This window comes from Neovison vison, chromosome 3, assembly GCF_020171115.1.
Source record: "Neovison vison isolate M4711 chromosome 3, ASM_NN_V1, whole genome shotgun sequence".
NCBI classification, from domain to species: domain Eukaryota; kingdom Metazoa; phylum Chordata; class Mammalia; order Carnivora; family Mustelidae; genus Neogale; species Neogale vison.
Genome location: NC_058093.1, coordinates 35,703,990 through 35,721,287, shown reverse-complemented (window position 1 = coordinate 35,721,287; position 17,298 = coordinate 35,703,990).

The window sequence follows — 17,298 nt, the reverse complement described above, 5'->3', positions numbered from 1 at the left end:
GCTTGTTCCTGGAGCACTGATTTTAGAAAAGCTTACCCAGAAAAGCTGGAAGGGATGCAATTGGTGTATGTAATATGTTTTCATCTTCATGTCAAACATGAGGAAGAAGAAAGAGAAAGTAAAGTCATACTGATTTCAGGGGGTGGGTAAGTGAAGGATTATTTTGGTAGAAACATTAAAACCTTGGTCGATAGATAAAAGGGCAGTTGGTACAGACTGGTTTATAAAGGTGGGTCTGGGGGCTTTCTACAATGAGGTGGTAGGGTCAAGGGGTGGCAAAGGACATGGGAGAGAATCAGAGAGGTGTTGGCATGATAGAGAGAGGAGGCAAATTCCTATTAGCTAAAGTTCATGACTAAGCGGTGATGGAGCTGGAGGGATCAGGCCTTGAGTGCTACCATCACAGGTCCCAGGAACAGGCAGATGCCACAGGGTGGGGCCAGTTCAGAGCAGCAGGCTTGGGGCAGGGGTTGTCGGAGCCACCATTCAGGTACAGGGTACAGGAGACACAGACAGTACCATGTAGATTCAAATACTCCATTTCTTCTTTTCTGGCATAAGGCACTGATGGCTATGCCTCAACCTCATGTAGCTAGAAGCAATCTTAGAGAAGAGGACTTGGGAAACCAAGCACTGATCTCAAGGAACTGTTTAAACTATTGCTTCAAACCACATTAATCTATTGAACTGAAGTATTGTTTGTTTCCCCTGCTACCCATCAGATAGGGTGTCACAAATGGTTGGATAAAAGATCAGATTATGTTTCTCACTTTTAGAGAAATAAAGTACCATGTCTTGTTGTTGCTGCACATTTGAGTACAGTGAAAGCAAATCTAGTCTTCTAGTATACAAGGGTTTTATTCTGCAAACACAGGTTCATGGGCATATACTTATTTCTAACAGGCTTCCAGAGAGCTGGGCCTTCTCCTTGCCCACTGGTCCCTAGACTGTATCCTAATCCCACCATCTCTACCTATCCCCTTTTCATGCTTGGATTCCTCTAGGATGCTATTTATTTATTTGAATGCTCTTTAATTATTGGGTTACTCCAGAAACAGGTATGGAAGTTGAAGAGCCAGGTACATAATTTTAGGCCACCATCTCCTCCAAGTTATCCCTTTGTCAGCTTTGAAACGCTGATCTTTCAATGGGGATCCGGGATGAGGCTCACTGAAGTGATTGCTGTGTGCTTGCAGAGCTACCCTGTACTGATGGGCTGGCCATCAATCTGGGGCTGATGATTCCTCGTCCATTTATTCCTTCATTCAATAAATATGTGCTGATGAGGCTAAGTAGCTCTCTTACAACCAGAAAGAAGATTTGTTATGCATTTTCCCCTTAAGGAGCTTATAGTCTGAGAAGTAAACAAGGAGCAAAAAAGGCAGGAGGAGGATGGTGAATTAAATCAGTATTTTTCATACCAAACTTGTTTCAGAAGTTGAATGCAGGAGAATAGGGCTTGGTAAAATACGAAAAATAAAATTATATATTTTGGGTAGACTCTATAGTAGACTGATGTTTTCTGAATGTCTTTGGCAACCAGATATCATAAAAGGTCAGAGAAAGAACACTGTGTAATAATGACCTTGTCCAATTATCTCTGTATCTGACTTAATAAAAGAATTTCTTTTTTTTTTTTTTTGAAGATTTTATTTATTTATTTGTCAGAGAGAGAGGGAGAGAGAGCACAGGCAGACAGAGAGGCAGGCAGAGGCAGAGGGAGAAGCAGGCTCCCTGCCGAGCAAGGAGCCCGATGTGGGACTCAATCCCAGGACGCTGGGATCATGACCTGAGCCGAAGGCAGCTGCTTAACCAACTGAGCCACCCAGGCGTCCCTTATACCATAACAGCAAACTGAGGAAAGAGGAGTATGGGACAGCAGAAACTTATTCCTTAATTTGGAAAAAAAAAAAAAAAAAAAGAGGAGTTTTTCTGTTATTGGTTTGTGATGTCATCTTTGAATGCCAGGGAAAAGCCATGCTTATACACATCAGGGAAAGGAAGCCCAAGTATAGCCAATATTTGCAGGAAATGAGCACAACATGTGGGACCCAAACTTGCTTCTGTCTTATTTCCCAGTCTTTTGCTGTTTTGCCACACTTGGCCACCCAGTGTCATCGACTTTTCAGGCCCACCCAGGCGATCTTGGTGTCAGCAAGAAGAGACACAATTGCAGTTAGGCGTAAACATGAAAATTTGTGTTAAATGTGCTAAATCACAGCTAATGGGATTCCAGGCATTTCCCTGTGACATGCAATGGAATTTATAACAATATACTTGTATTAACCATGCTAGTAGGACTACTGGACTACCAACTTATAAATAAAAATTAAAATTAAACACAAAGATACTTAATATGAAGAAATATGGTAAGTGATAAAGATTATGTTCTCCAGAAGAGATGAGGATGCTTGATTTCTGGTCATCTGAATTCAGTTCTCCAGCACAGTCTATGGAGCTAGGAAAAACACTGGCACCAGAGTTACTTCCTGTCCTGGGCTAAAGTCTGGTGGTGTCCCTCCTTCAGAGCCTTCTTTTCTTGAGTGTGAGAGCAGCTATACATTGTTTACAGAGATACATGTTTTATAACTGACCTATAATTGCTTTATGTGAATACATGGCTTCCTCACTTTTATAATGAAAAAACTATAACCTATTAATAACCTCTCTAATGGACATGTCATAATTTATTTAGCTTTACAGTGACCATACTTTTCCGTTTGTCTCTGAGAAATCGTATTTTTTTTTTAAAGATTTTTATTTATTCATTTGAGAGAGGGAGAGAGCATGAGAAAGGGAAAGAGGCAGAGGAGAAAGCAGACTCTCCATTGAGCAGGGAGCCTGATGTGGGGCTCAATCCTAGGAACCTGGGATCACGACCCAAACCAAAGGCAGATGCCCGACCATCTGAGCCACCCAGGTGCCCCGTCTCTGAGAAAGCTTAAGGTACGTTTGTGATCCAGTGTGTTTATTAATAGCAGTCTTGGGCTCTCAGGAATATCCTGTTTTGGGTGGTAAAGTATAAACTCAACTTAATTTAGTGCTGTTGTGTCCCTGGATCTATGCTAAGTATTTGATAAGTATTGTCTCATCCAATCCAATCCTAAGCAAGCAAGCAAACAAACAAACTTAAATTATTTCTGCCACTGCCTTTAACAAATGTATCAAAATCATTCTCACACTGAGATTTGATGGTCGAAGCTCTCAGAGAAAAAGGAAGTACATTCTCTGCTTCTTTTCTCCTTCAGACATTTGTTTATTTGTTGGTCATGCAAAGGAAAGAGGCTAAGAAGTACTGGTTCAGAATTTTAACATATACACTATATTTTTAAAAAGTACATAAATCATAAGTATATGGCTCAGTTAATTTTCACAAAGTAAAGACTTCCAGGTAATTACTGCCCTCATCAAGAAACAGCATTTCGCAAATGACACTACAAAGATCTGATTTCCAAGATCTATAAGGAACTCCTCAAACTCAACACACACAAGAGATAATCACATCAAAAAATGGGCAGAAGACATGAACAGACAATTCTCCAAAGAAGACATAGGAATGGCTAACAGACACATGAAAAAAGGTTCATCATCATTAGCCATCAGGGAGATTAAAATAAAAAACACATGGAGATACCATCTTACACCAGTTAGAATGGCCAAAATTAACAAGACAATAACCAACAAGTGTTGGAGAGGATGCAGAGGAAAGCAGAACTCTCTTTTCTGTTGGTGGGAATACAAGTTGGTGCAGCACTTTGGAAAAAAGGGGAGAGATTCCTTAAGATATTAAAAATAAGTCTTTTTGAAAGCCATATAACAATGAATCTTGGAACACTGAAAAAATAAAATTAAATTAAAAAAAAAAGAAAACCACATAACAATTCCTTAATTTGATGGTTTTGCTAAATCATAAATTTTGCCTGAATATACCTCATGTTGGGAGTTAAGAATATATGCTAGTACAACCACCTCAGATAATAACATCTACTAACAGTGGCCAGATATATACTCTTTTTTTTTTTTTAAAGATTTTATTTATTTATTTGAGAGAGAGAGACAGTGAGAGAGACCACGAGCGAGGAGAAGGTCAGAGAGCGAAGCAGACTCCCCATGGAGCTGGGAGCCTGATGCGGGACTCGATCCCGGGACTCCAGGATCACGCCCTGAGCCGAAGGCAGTCGTCCAACCAACTGAGCCACCCAGGCGTCCCAGATATATACTCTTTTACCCTATTCTACACTAGGGATATGTTAAACAAAAGTGTGTTTGTATCAACACTATTCATAATAGCCAAACACTGGAAATATCCATCAAACAGTAGTATGAACAAATAAATAGTGGCCCATTCATACAATAGAATACAGCAACAAAAATAAACAAACTACTACTTCACACAACAACATGGGTGAATCTCACAAAATAAAATTGAGTGAAAAAAAGCCAGACACAAAGAGTATATATTATATGATTCCATTTATATAAAGTTCACAAACAAGCAAAACTAACATATGAGAGATGTCAAGACAGTGGCCACTATTATGGCAGGTAATGCCCTTGAAAATATACATGGACACAAAAGAGGATGCTGGAAACTCTGTTTCTTTTCTCTTTCTTTCTTTCTTTCGTTCTTTCTTTTTTTTTTTTTTAGTATTCCAAGATTCATTTTTTATGCACCACTCTGGTGCTCTTTGCCATATGTGCCCTCCTTAATACCCACCACCAGGCTCACCTATCACCCCACCCTCTACCCCACCAAAACCCTCAGTTTGTTTCTCAGAGTCCACAGTCTCTCATGGTTCATCTCCCCCTCCAACTTCCCCCAACTCCATTTTCTCCAACTCCCAATGTCATAACTACCCTATGACCCTATCCAGATGTAGTGTAAAGAAGGGCCATCTGTATCCCAATGTTCATAGCAGCAAATGCCACAGTCACCAGACGGTGGAAAGAGCCAAGATTCCCTTCAACAGATGAATGGATAAAGAAGATATGTTCCATATATACAATGGAATATTATGCATCCATCAGAAAGGATGAATACTTTTGTATCAACTTGGACGGGACTGGAGGAGATTATGCTGAGTGAAATAAGTCAAGTAGAGAAAGTCGGTTATCATATGGTTTCACTTACTTGTGGAGCATAAGGAATAACACAGAGGACATTGGGAGTTGGAGAGAATGGAGTTGGGGGAAGTTGGAGGAGGAGATAGACCATGAGAGACTGTGGACTCTGAGAAACAAACTGAGGGTTTTGGTGGGGTAGAGGGTGGGGTGATAGGTGAGCCTGGTGGTGGGTATTAAGGAGGGCACATATGGCAAAGAGCACCAGAGTGGTGCATAAACAATGAATCTTGGAATACTAAAAAAAAAAAAAGAAAGAAAGAAAGAATGAAAGAAAGAAAGAAAGAGAAAAGAAACAGCGTTTCCAGCATCCTCTTTTGTGTCCATGTATATTTTCAAGGGCATTACCTGCCATAATAGTGGCCACTGTCTTGACATCTCTCATATGTTAGTTTTGCTTGTTTGTGAACTTTATATAAATGGAATCATATAATATATACTCTTTGTGTCTGGCTTTTTTTCACTCAATTTTATTTTGTGAGATTCACCCATGTTGTTGTGTGAAGTAGTAGTTTGTTTATTTTTGTTGCTGTATTCTATTGTATGAATGGGCCACTATTTATTTGTTCATACTACTGTTTGATGGATATTTCCAGTGTTTGGCTATTATGAATAGTGTTGATACAAACACACTTTTGTTTAACATATCCCTAGTGTAGAATAGGGTAAAAGAGTATATATCTGGCCACTGTTAGTAGATGTTATTATCTGAGGTGGTTGTACTAGCATATATTCTTAACTCCCAACATGAGGTATATTCAGGCAAAATTTATGATTTAGCAAAACCATTAAATTAAGGAATTGTTATGTGGTTTTCTTTTTTTTTAAATTTAATTTTATTTTTTTAGTGTTCTGAGATTCATTGTTATATGGCTTTCAAAAAGATTCTTTTTTTTATAAAAGAACCTTAAGAGAAAGCTTATTTCATATATTTAAATATTTAAAGATGTATTCAAGTTTTCAATTAATTTCTGAGATAAAAACTTAATGGGATTGCCTCTTTGTTTTTTTGACTTTTTCCTTTGCTGTGCAGAAGCTTTTGATTTTGATGAGGTCCCAGAAGTTTATTTTTGCTTTTGTTTCCTTTGCCTTTGGAGACGTATCTTGAAAGAAGTTGCTGTGGCTGATATCAAAGAGATTACTGCCTATGTTTTCCTCTAGGATTCTGATGGATTCCTGTCTCACGTTGAGGTCTTTTATCCATTTTGAGTTTATCTTTGTGTACGGTATAAGAGAATGGTCGAGTTTCATTCTTCTACATATAGCTGTCCAGTTTTCCCAGCACCATTTATTGAAGAGACTGTCTTTTTTCCACTGTATATTTTTTCCTGCTTTGTCAAAGATTAATTGACCATAGAGTTGAGGGTCCATATCTGGGCTCTCTACTCTGTTCCACTGGTCTATGTGTCTGTTTTTATGCCAGTACCATGCTGTCTTGGTGATCACAGCTTTGTAATAAAGCTTGAAATCAGGTAAGGTGATGCCACCAGCTTTATTTTTGTTTTTCAACATTTCCTTAGCAATTCGGGGTCTCTTCTGATTCCATACAAATTTTAGGATTATTTACTCCAGCTCTTTGAAGAATGCCGGTGGAATTTTGATCGGAATGGCATTAAAAGTATAGATTGCTCGAGGCAGTATAGACATTTTAACAATGTTTATTCTTCCGATCCAAGAGCATGGAATGGTCTTCCATCTATTTGTGTCTTCTTCAATTTCTTTCATGAGTGTTCTGTAGTTCCTCAAGTACAGATCCTTTACCTCTTTAGTTAGGTTTATTCCCAGGTATCTTATGGTTCTTGGTGCTATAGTAAATGGAATCGATTCTCTAATTTCCCTTTCTGTATTTTCATTGTTAGTGTATAAGAAAGCCACTGATTTCTGCACATTGACTTTGTATCCTGCCACGTTGCTGAATTGCTGTATGAGTTCTAGTAGTTTGGGGGTGGAGTCTTTTGGGTTTTCCATATAAAGAATCATGTCATCTGCAAAGAGAGAGAGTTTGACTTCTTCATTACCAATTTGGATACCTTTTATTTCTCTCTGTTGTCTGATTGCTGTTGCTAGGACTTCTAATACTATGTAGAACAAGAGTGGTGAAAGTGGGCATCCTTGTCTTGTTCCTGATCTCAATGGGAAGGCTGCAAGCTTTTTCCCATTGAGGATGATATTTGCTGTGGGTCTTTCATAGATAGATTTGATGAGGTTCAGGAATGTTCCCTCTATCCCTATACTTTGAAGCGTTTTAATCAGGAACAGATGCTGGATTTGGGAGAAGATATTTGCAAATGACAGTACAGACAAAAGGTTGATATCCAGGATCTATAATGAACTCCTCAAACTCAACCCACACGAAACAGGCAAACACATCAAAAAATGGGCAGAAGATATGAACAGACACTTCTCCAATCAAGACATACAAATGGCTATCAGACACATGAAAAAATGCTCATCATCATTAGCCCTCAGGGAGATTCAAATTAAAACCACATTGAGATATCACCTTACACCAGTTAGAATGGCCAAAATTAACAAAACAGGAAACAACATGTGTTGGAGAAGATGTGGAGAAAGGGGAACCCTCTTACACTGTTGGTGGGAATGCAAGTTGGTGCAGCCTCTTTGGAGAACAGTGTGGAGATTCCTCAAGAAATTAAAAATAGAGCTTCCCTATGACCCTGCAATTGCACTCCTGGGTATTTACCCCAAAGATACAGATGTCACGAAAAGAAGGGCCATCTGTACCCCAATGTTTATAGCAGCAATGGCCACAGTCGCCAAACTATGGAAAGAACCAAGATGCCCTTCAACGGATGAATGGATAAGGAAGATGTGGTCCATATACACTATGGAGTATTATGCCTCCATCAGAAAGGATGAATACCCAACTTTTGTAGCAACATGGACAGGACTGGAAGAGATTATGCTGAGTGAAATAAGTCAAGAAGAGAGAGTCAATTATCATATGGTTTCACTTATTTGTGGAGTATAACAAATAGCATGGAGGACAAGGGGCGTTAGAGAGGAGCAGGGAATTTGGGTAAATTGGAAGGGGAGGTGAACTATGAGAGACTATGGACTCTGAAAAACAATCTGAGGGGTTTGAAGTGGCGGGGGGGTGGGAGGTTGGGGTACCAGGTGGTGGGTATTATAGAGGGCACGGCTTGCATGGAGCACTGGGTGTGGTGAAAAAATAATAAATAATGTTTTTCTGAAAATAAATAAATTGAAAAAAAAACTTAATGGGAAAAGTAATATGCAGAGCAATTATCTTTTTGTTGGTTCTCTAGGTCAAAATCCTGAAAGTGAGACATAGGGTATAAAATAATATTATTTAGCTGTTACTTAATCAAAATTGGAAATTCAAAGTATGTGTATTATTATTCTGCACTCACTACTTGAGGATTATGTAGAGGAAATAATTTCTTGGAGGACCAATTTTCCAGGTATTCCAAGATAAATTTTGGAATTTAGTCACAGAAGGAGATTGTTCTCTGATTTCATCATACATCTGAGAGTGAAAAATATTGCAGTATCATTTATATTTGCATTTATCTGGTATTTATTGGGGTTAATGACTTTTTATTTTTATTTTATTTTATTTATTTTTTTAAAAAGATTTTTTTTTTTTAAAGATTTTATTTGTTTATTTGACAGACAGAGATCATGAGCAGGCAGAGAGACAGGCAGAGAGAGAGGAGGAAGCAGGCTCCCTGCTGAGCAGAGAGCCCGATGCGGGGCTCGATCCCAGGACCCTGAGATCATGACCTGAGCCAAAGGCAGCGGCCTAACCCACTGAGCCACCCAGGCGCCCCTGAAAAGATTTTATTTATTTATTTGACAGAGAGAGATCACAAGTAGGCAGATAGAGAGGAGGAAGCAGGCTCCCTGCCGAGCAGAGAGCCTGATGCGGGACTTGATCCCAGGACCCTGAGACCACGACCCGAGCCAAAGGCAGTGGCTCAACCCACTGAGCAACCCAGGCGAGGTTAATGACTTTTTAGAAGGGTTTACATTTCTTAGTTTGGGAATTGCCTGTTCATATATTTTGCCTATTTTTAAATTAGGGTATGTAGAGGAATGAATGGTGGCTCTCAAAATACATGTCCATATTTTAACCCCTGGGACCTGCAAATGTGAACTTATTTGGAGAAAGAGTTATTTTGTGCATTCCAGCCTACTAATGGTGATGCTCTTGATTAGAATGTTCTGAGACTCCCACCTAGGCAGTGTTACTAGTAGCAAACCCCACAGACTTCTCCCCCGCTAGGGTCAATGTTGTGGATGGACTAGCCCTTTTAATTCCTATTATGATCACAGGATACATTCCAGCAAAGAGCCATCAGGGAAAATTGAGGAACAAGATTTATTACTCATAGGTCCTGAAAGGCACATGACACGAGGACATTGGGAGGAGGGTGGAGAGACAAAGAAAGAGAGGGAGAAGCTAGGCCTTGGCCTTTATTAGGATCCAAGGATGGGATTTGGATTATTAAGATCCAAGGATGGGATCTGAGGTTTCAAGGCCACTTATCATTGGCTAATTTGGGAATTAGGGTGTGGGAGAGTGGTTGCAGGGTTATTCAAGCCACAGTTATCTAGGTTGCCCTAGGTTTTCTGAAAGGAGAACTTCATGAGTGTGGGGGACCTGGCTACTTATTTGTTTGTTTTTGTTTGTTTGTTTATTTGCTAAAAGCTGCTGCCAATCTGTTTGTTTTAAACGAATTTTTTAAAAATGATGCCTTGACAATCAAAAACTTGTAATGTCAGGCACTTACACTGCACGGGACTTTGCAGCTATAACTAAGAATCTCAAAATGAGATCATCCTGGGTTATTTGGATGGGTCCTAAATTCAGTAATAAATATTCTTATAAGGGATATGAGTAGATGATACACACACGGAGGAGAAAGCCACCTGAAGATGGAGGCAAAGATTGGAGTGTTGTGGCCACAAATCAAGAGACTCCTGAGTCATCAGAAGGATGCTAAGAGTGGAAAAGAAGGATTTTTCCCTAAAGCCTTTAAATATTCACTGTGAAACCTTGATTTCAAACTTTTGGCCTCCATGACTGTGGGAGAATAAATTTCTGGTTTTTCATTTTTTGTTTATTTTATTTTATTTTACTTTTTAAAGACTTTCTTTATTTACTTGAGAGAGAGAGAGAGAGCAAGAGAGATCACAAAGGGAGAGGAAGAAGGAGAAGCAAATTCACACTTGAGCCAGAAGCTCCATGCAAGGCTTGATCCCAGGACCCCGAGATCATGACTGAAGCCGAAGGCAGACACTTAACTGACTGAGGCACCCAGGTGTCCCAAAATTTCTGTTGTTTTAAGCCACTAATTTATAATTCCTTACAGCAGCTCTAGGAAATTAATATAGTGTGTTTACAAATTTTTTTAACTGAGCACAATTTATATCTTAAGGCTATTAACCATTTTCCTATTATGCATATGACATATTTTCTCTTTAATTTTTGATTTTTTTCTAAAGATTTTATTTATTTATGACAGACAGACAGAGCACAAGCAGGGAGAGAAGCAGAGGGAGAAGGAGAAGCAGACTCCCTGCTTAGCAGGGAGCTCCATATAGCTTGATTCTAGGCCCCAGGATCATGACCTGAGCTGAAGGCAGACAATCAACTGACTGAGCCACCTAGGCGTCCCCCTCCTTTTTTTATTTAAAAATTTTTGTTATGGTTGTATTGCTTCAAGGTCCTATGCATCTTTGCCCATGCAGGATGTTTGCTCTGCCTGCTGCCAGCACCAACTGTGCCTGGAAGTAGATATTGGTCTCTTAGAGCAGTTCCCAGAGATCCTAGTCCATCTGCCTGTTCTCTGGTAGGTAGAGAAGATCTCATGGGTATCCCTTCACATATTTCAATTTGGGCAGCAGTGATGTGAGAGGTACAGAGACTCTCTGTCAAGTAGACTTCAAACACAAGCCTTGTGTTTGAGTCTCGATATGTATTTCACAATCCAGGTCAACTTTTTTATAATTAGTGCTGATTTCTTTTAGATTCTGTTTTTAGGAAGATGATCAGTCACAGTTTTTCTGAGAGTTGTCAGTGTGTGCCTTTTTTGTGAGTGTTCATTTGTATTTAATGAGAAGCTGGGGGAGGTTATGATGGGGACTGCTTGTCATTCAACGTTTTGATCTTGTCTAATGTATGGTTACTCCTAAAGATACCTGTTTATATTTAACTTACCCTGGTCAAATCTTGTAAGGTTAAGCTTGGTCAAAACATGTTGGTTGTGTTTCAAAATCTTGTACTCTGATCTCTTTGAAAAGTTTGCAGAGTCATGCTGAGTCGTTCACAGGAGACCTTCTGAAGTTGGTTAATTACAAGTAGCTTAAGTAAAATCTCTTATAGGAATAAAACACAGGTATAAAGAATAGGGCAACAATGTTTGAAGAAGGGGATAACTCTAAAGGGTTTCCCGGTTACCAAGCTACTTTTCTTTTCTATAAAACTTATCACAATTATGATTCAGTTATTGCATGACTAATGTTTTCCTACTCTTTTTAATGCAAATTTGATGAGGATGAGGACTGTGTCTTTTTCACATAGAACCTTGCACATAGTGAGTGCTTAAAAATATGTATCAAATAAATGAATAAAGGTTACTATTGTCCCAACCTCCTCCCATGCCATACCTAAAAAAGCATTCTTGCCTTAAAAGAAATGGAAATATTTAATAAAAACTAGCTCTTTTGAAAAATTCTGACCATATGAAGGAAAAATGGCAATACTGTATGTATTAAAAAAACCCAAATTTTTGTGTTTGAACTTTGGGCTGGGAAATGCTAAGACAGAGATGACCAAAGAAAATGATCACGATTAACTTTATATTTCATTAAAAAAGTAAAACACCAAAACAAAACAACAATAAAAATAACTGTCCTCAAAAGTGTTCATAGTTAGTTTAAAAAACTAAAATATAACTTAAGACAATAATATTAGCCACCCATATATATGTGTTTGTACATCTTTTAGGTGTACAGATTTTTGGACAGTGATTGTCAGAAACATAAAGCAATTGCATGCTTTTTCCAAACATTCTCAAATTTTGGTCTAATGTCTTAAATCATAAAAAGTACCTCTCTAGTCACTAAAGTAAGCGTCTCTATTTGGCTTGATGTATGTTTAGTCTATTTCTTCTTGGCAAAAATATTTTAGTGTAAGTGTCCGAGCACAAGGCTGACAAATGTTTTCTTTCCTCCCCATTTGTGTGGTCTTCTTTAACAAAAATTATATAAAAAAACTAAGATTTGTTCAGAGGAAAGATGTCTATATATAAGCAACTTATTTGGCATTAAGAATAATTGAAAGGTAGATGAGTTCCAAGTGAGAAAAAGCAAGATAGCATTTCTATCATCAGTGTTCCCATTGTTTAATTACAGTTTTGCCTTATTTCATTAGAAAAAAAAAGAAAATCACAATAATAAGAAAATAATTATAATTTTTAAAAATAATTGTATTTATAATACCTAACTTCTTTTGCTCTCACTGTTTAATAATACATAAATGTGGATTTGCTTCTACTTTTTTTCTTTTTTCAAGCTGTGGACAGGAAATTCTGCATTCCATTACATTGTTCTTACAATAATAATACATAGGTACATGGGATAAGAATCAATCTTAACTCAGAAAGTATTTATTGAATTTGTCTTAGGTGCTCAATAATGTTGGTCAAGTATTCTAAGGACTTCACAAGTCCTTAGACTTGTGATGAGATACATTCATATAGTATAATTACATGTACCACAAATCATTGTGTGACAAGATACTATAGCGGAGAGTTGAGATTTGCTATAAAAATAAGGAGAAGAATGTTGCAATGGGCTAGAAGAGAATGAGTACAATTTATAGTTTAATCCTAATATAGATCCTGAGAAGAGTAGGTTTAAATAAAACAAATGAATGGTGGAGGTCATGTCCTCTCAGGAAAACAGTATGAGGAAAGATTTTAAGTTGAGAATGAGAATGGGCATAGAGCAGAAAGTTTGTGTGTGATGATGTTGGCTGTGAAGAGTGGGACTAATTTCAGGAGTGTCTTGAAGACCAGACTCATGAGTTTGGATTCCATACTTCAGACAATTAGGATGAAAGTTTTGAAAAGGGGAATGAAATGTTGACATTTATTTAAATTCAGAAACAACATATAGGATTAATCAGAATATGAAGGGGTTAAAGGCAAGCAAGACTGTATCTGGTGTTCAGGAGGTACCAATATTAGGGTTATAGCTGTGGCTTTCTTTTCCTTCATACTTTGTGTTTTTTTGTGTTCTTAAGTGTCTTCAACCTTTTTGCCTGGGCCAGCTAGAAGAATGAAAGTGCTGAAGAGGCTGAGGTGAAAGAATCTTTTCTGTGGATGATAAATTTGTTTTTGATTATATTGATTTGGAGGCAAAGCTTGGTTGTGCATATATGAATGTCCCTGGTGTAGATGGAGATCCAGGCTAGAATTACCCAAGATAACAGAATGGAGATGTAAGTCTGAATCATTAGCATAGGAGCAATGACTAAAATAATGACACGTGATAACACGCAATGATGTTTTAGATAAAGGGTCAAGGGTAGTTTTGGACACTTTCCCCAGTTAGTGACTGGGGAAAGAAAGAAAAGGTAGAAATGAGCAGTGGGCTTCAGGAAAAAATGAAACAAAACCAAAACAATGTCAGTCAAGTACAGTCTTAGAACAAGATGGGTGTTCACTGGCCCACTGTACTTAAATTAAAGGTCTAGTATGAGGATTATGAAAAAATATCTTTAATTCACCAAGAAGAGAGTGATTTAGCCTTTTGTGGGAGTGGGGAACATGTAGGTGGAAGAATGTTAAGAGAAGTATAATAGGATTTCAGGGGACTAGGGAGTGGACTGGGGTTGTAGAAACACATCCATGATTGTATGTTGCTAGTTTAAAAAATTTGGCAGGGAAAAGGATGGGAGCACGACTGTAATTAGGGAAACCAGAAGAGTCAAGGAAGACATTTTCAGAATGGGTAAATGTGTGAAATATACAAAATAGAGAGATATCATCAGGGAAAAGTGAACTTTATAGGTGGCTGGGAGTGAAAAAATGTGTAAGCTGCAAGAAGACGAGGTGAGCAGGTGGAGTGCTTTACTTTTAAAGGAATCACGTTTTATTTTCTAAGACATTGAGAACAGGGTCTAAGGGACAGTAGGTGAGGGAACTAAGGGCTGATAGCTTTGTCTTTTTGCAAATAATAGGGCAGGAAATTGCTGGTAAGAATAGCATGGAGGAGTGAAAGGAATAGAAATATTTATTTTAGCCATTCTGACTGGTGTGAGGTGATAGCTCATTGTGGTTTTGATTTGTATTTCCCTGATGCCGAGTGATATGGAGCACTTTTTCATGTGTCTGTTGGCCATCTGGATGTCTTCTTTGCAGAAACGTCTGTTCATGTCCTCTGCCCATTTCTTGATTGGATTATTTGTTCTTTGGGTGTTGAGTTTGTTAAGTTCTTTATAGATTTTGGACACTAGTCCTTTATCTGATATGTCGTTTGCAAATATCTTCTCCCATTCTGTCAGTTGTCTTTTGATTTTGTTAACTGTTTCCTTTGCTGTGCAAAAGCTTTTGATCTTGATGAAATCCCAAAAGTTCATTTTTGCCTTTGCTTCCCTTGCCTTTGGCGATGTTCCTAGGAAGATGTTGCTGCGGCTGAGGTCGAAGAGGTTGCTGCCTGTGTTCTCCTCAAGGATTTTGATGGATTCCTTTCTCACATTGAGGTCCTTCATCCATTTTGAGTCTATTTTTGTGTGTGGTGTAAGGAAATGGTCCAATTTCATTTTTCTGCACGTGGCTGTCCAATTTTCCCAACACCATTTATTGAAGAGGCTGTCTTTTTTCCATTGGACATTCTTTCCTGCTTTGTCAAAGATTAGTTGACCATAGAGTTGAGGGTCTATTTCTGGGCTCTCTATTCTGTGACACCAGTCAGAATGGCTAAAATCAACAAGTCAGGAAATGACAGATACTGGCGAGGATGCGGAGAAAGGGGAACCCTCCTACACTGTTGGTGGGAATGCAAGCTGGTGCAACCACTCTGGAAAACAGCATGGAGGTTCCTCAAAATGTTGAAAATAGAACTGCCCTATGACCCAGCAATTGCACTACTGGGAATTTACCCTAAAGATACAAACGTAGTGATCCAAAGGGGCACGTGCACCCGAATGTTTATAGCAGCAATGTCCACAATAGCCAAACTATGGAAAGAACCTAGATGTCCATCAACAGATGAATGGATAAAGAAGAAGTGGTATATATACACAATGGAATACTATGCAGCCATCAAAAGAAACGAAATCTTGCCATTTGCGACAACATGGATGGAACTAGAGCATATCATGCTTAGCGAAATAAGTCAAGCGGAGAAAGACAACTATCATATGATCTCCCTGATATGAGGAAGTGGTGATGCAACATGGGGGCTTAAGTGGGTAGGAGAAGAATCCATGAAACAAGATGGGATAGGGAGGGAGACAAACCATAAGTGAATCTTAATCTCACGAAACAAACTGTGGGTTGCTGGGGGGAGGGGGATTGGGAGAAGGGGGGTAGGGTTATGGACATTGGGGAGGGTATGTGCTTTTGGGTAAATTGGAAGGGGAGGTGAACCATGAGAGACTATGGACTCTGAAAAACAATCTGAGGGGTTGGAAGTGGCAGGGGGGTGGGAGGTTGGGGTACCAGGTGGTGGGTATTATAGAGGGCACAGCTTGCATGGAGCACTGGGTGTGGTGAAAAAATAATGAATAATGTTTTTCTGAAAATAAATAAATTGGAAAAAAAAGAAATATTTATATAGTAGGGTCATATATCAGTCTTATATTTAATTTATGTGAATATTACCAAATATTCTTTGGAGACAAAAAGCAAGGTAACAAGTGCTTTCAGTTTCATATGGATAAAATTATTGAATCTGTTCTTCATATAAAAAATGATTTATTTTTAAGTTTTTCCTTGCCTTGAAATGAAAATATTAAGTGTATCTTGCATGGTAGACACTGTGATATGCACCCAGATCCTCCTGGGTTGAAGGATCTATTTCCCCAGCTGCTGGGAATACTGCCAGACAATACTCTTTAACTGTATTTCCACTTTGGAAATTGCCTTGGCTGAAGACATATGCCTCACCCAAGGTCGTGTCCCCTTCTGGATGGCCCACACCCACTGACTGATCAGTATAGGAGGTAAAGACCCAAATCCTTTCCCCCAGCAGAGAACAACCAATCTGAACCATCCAAGTTCTGGAGCTTCCTACAAGGTTTGCTAAGCTCCTCACTGGGATGTGTCACAGCTCTTGCTTTTCTTTCCTCTCCTCTTAACAAGTGTTCAGGAACACTCCCAAAACATCCTTTATCTATGTTTTGAAGTCTGCTTCCTAGAAACACAAACGGGCAAAAGTTGAGACACTTATTTGGCCAGTAACTGGAAAGGCTGCTAGAAGATAGCCATCAGATATTAGTCGCCTTTAGGATTTATCTCAGTTGAAGCATTCTTTGTCTACCAAGCCACGTCTCCTTCCAGAAATGGTCCACATTCAATGGCTAATCAATGAGATGACATAAAGGGCTTGTCATTCTCACTCTAACTTGGGACAATTCTGATAGGCCAACAAACATTCCTATGTCATTGGCTGAGGTCTTAGTTGGGACTATATTACTATTCAACTATTCTCCAGCTCAATTCTCTTTCCTTTCTTTCCTTTGCATAAGGGCAATCCTTAATCAGTTTTCTGCATGCTCAACTCAATCTGAAAGTCTGCTTCTTGTGACATCTAACCTGTGCCATCTTGCTGACCCAGGTTTTATTTTTTTGACATTGGTTTTTTACCTTAGCAAAGTACTCTATCAATAAAGTTCATTCTCTTATTTGACACTTCTAAAATAAATAAGTTGTTAATACATTCTGTTTCTTTTCATGAAGGTATTTTCCACCAGTGCCTATAGTTTAAGGTTTTAAGGCTCACTGATAATACTACCTGGGTTAGAATATTTATGAGTCATATTTTGCTTTATTATCTCAATTACTGAGTATTGTTATTTTAAATTCTGAACTTCTTTTTATTAAATTAAATTTCTAATTGCTGGTTAACTATAGACTATTAGTCAACACTTGTACCTATTTTAGCCACAATATCTAGAGG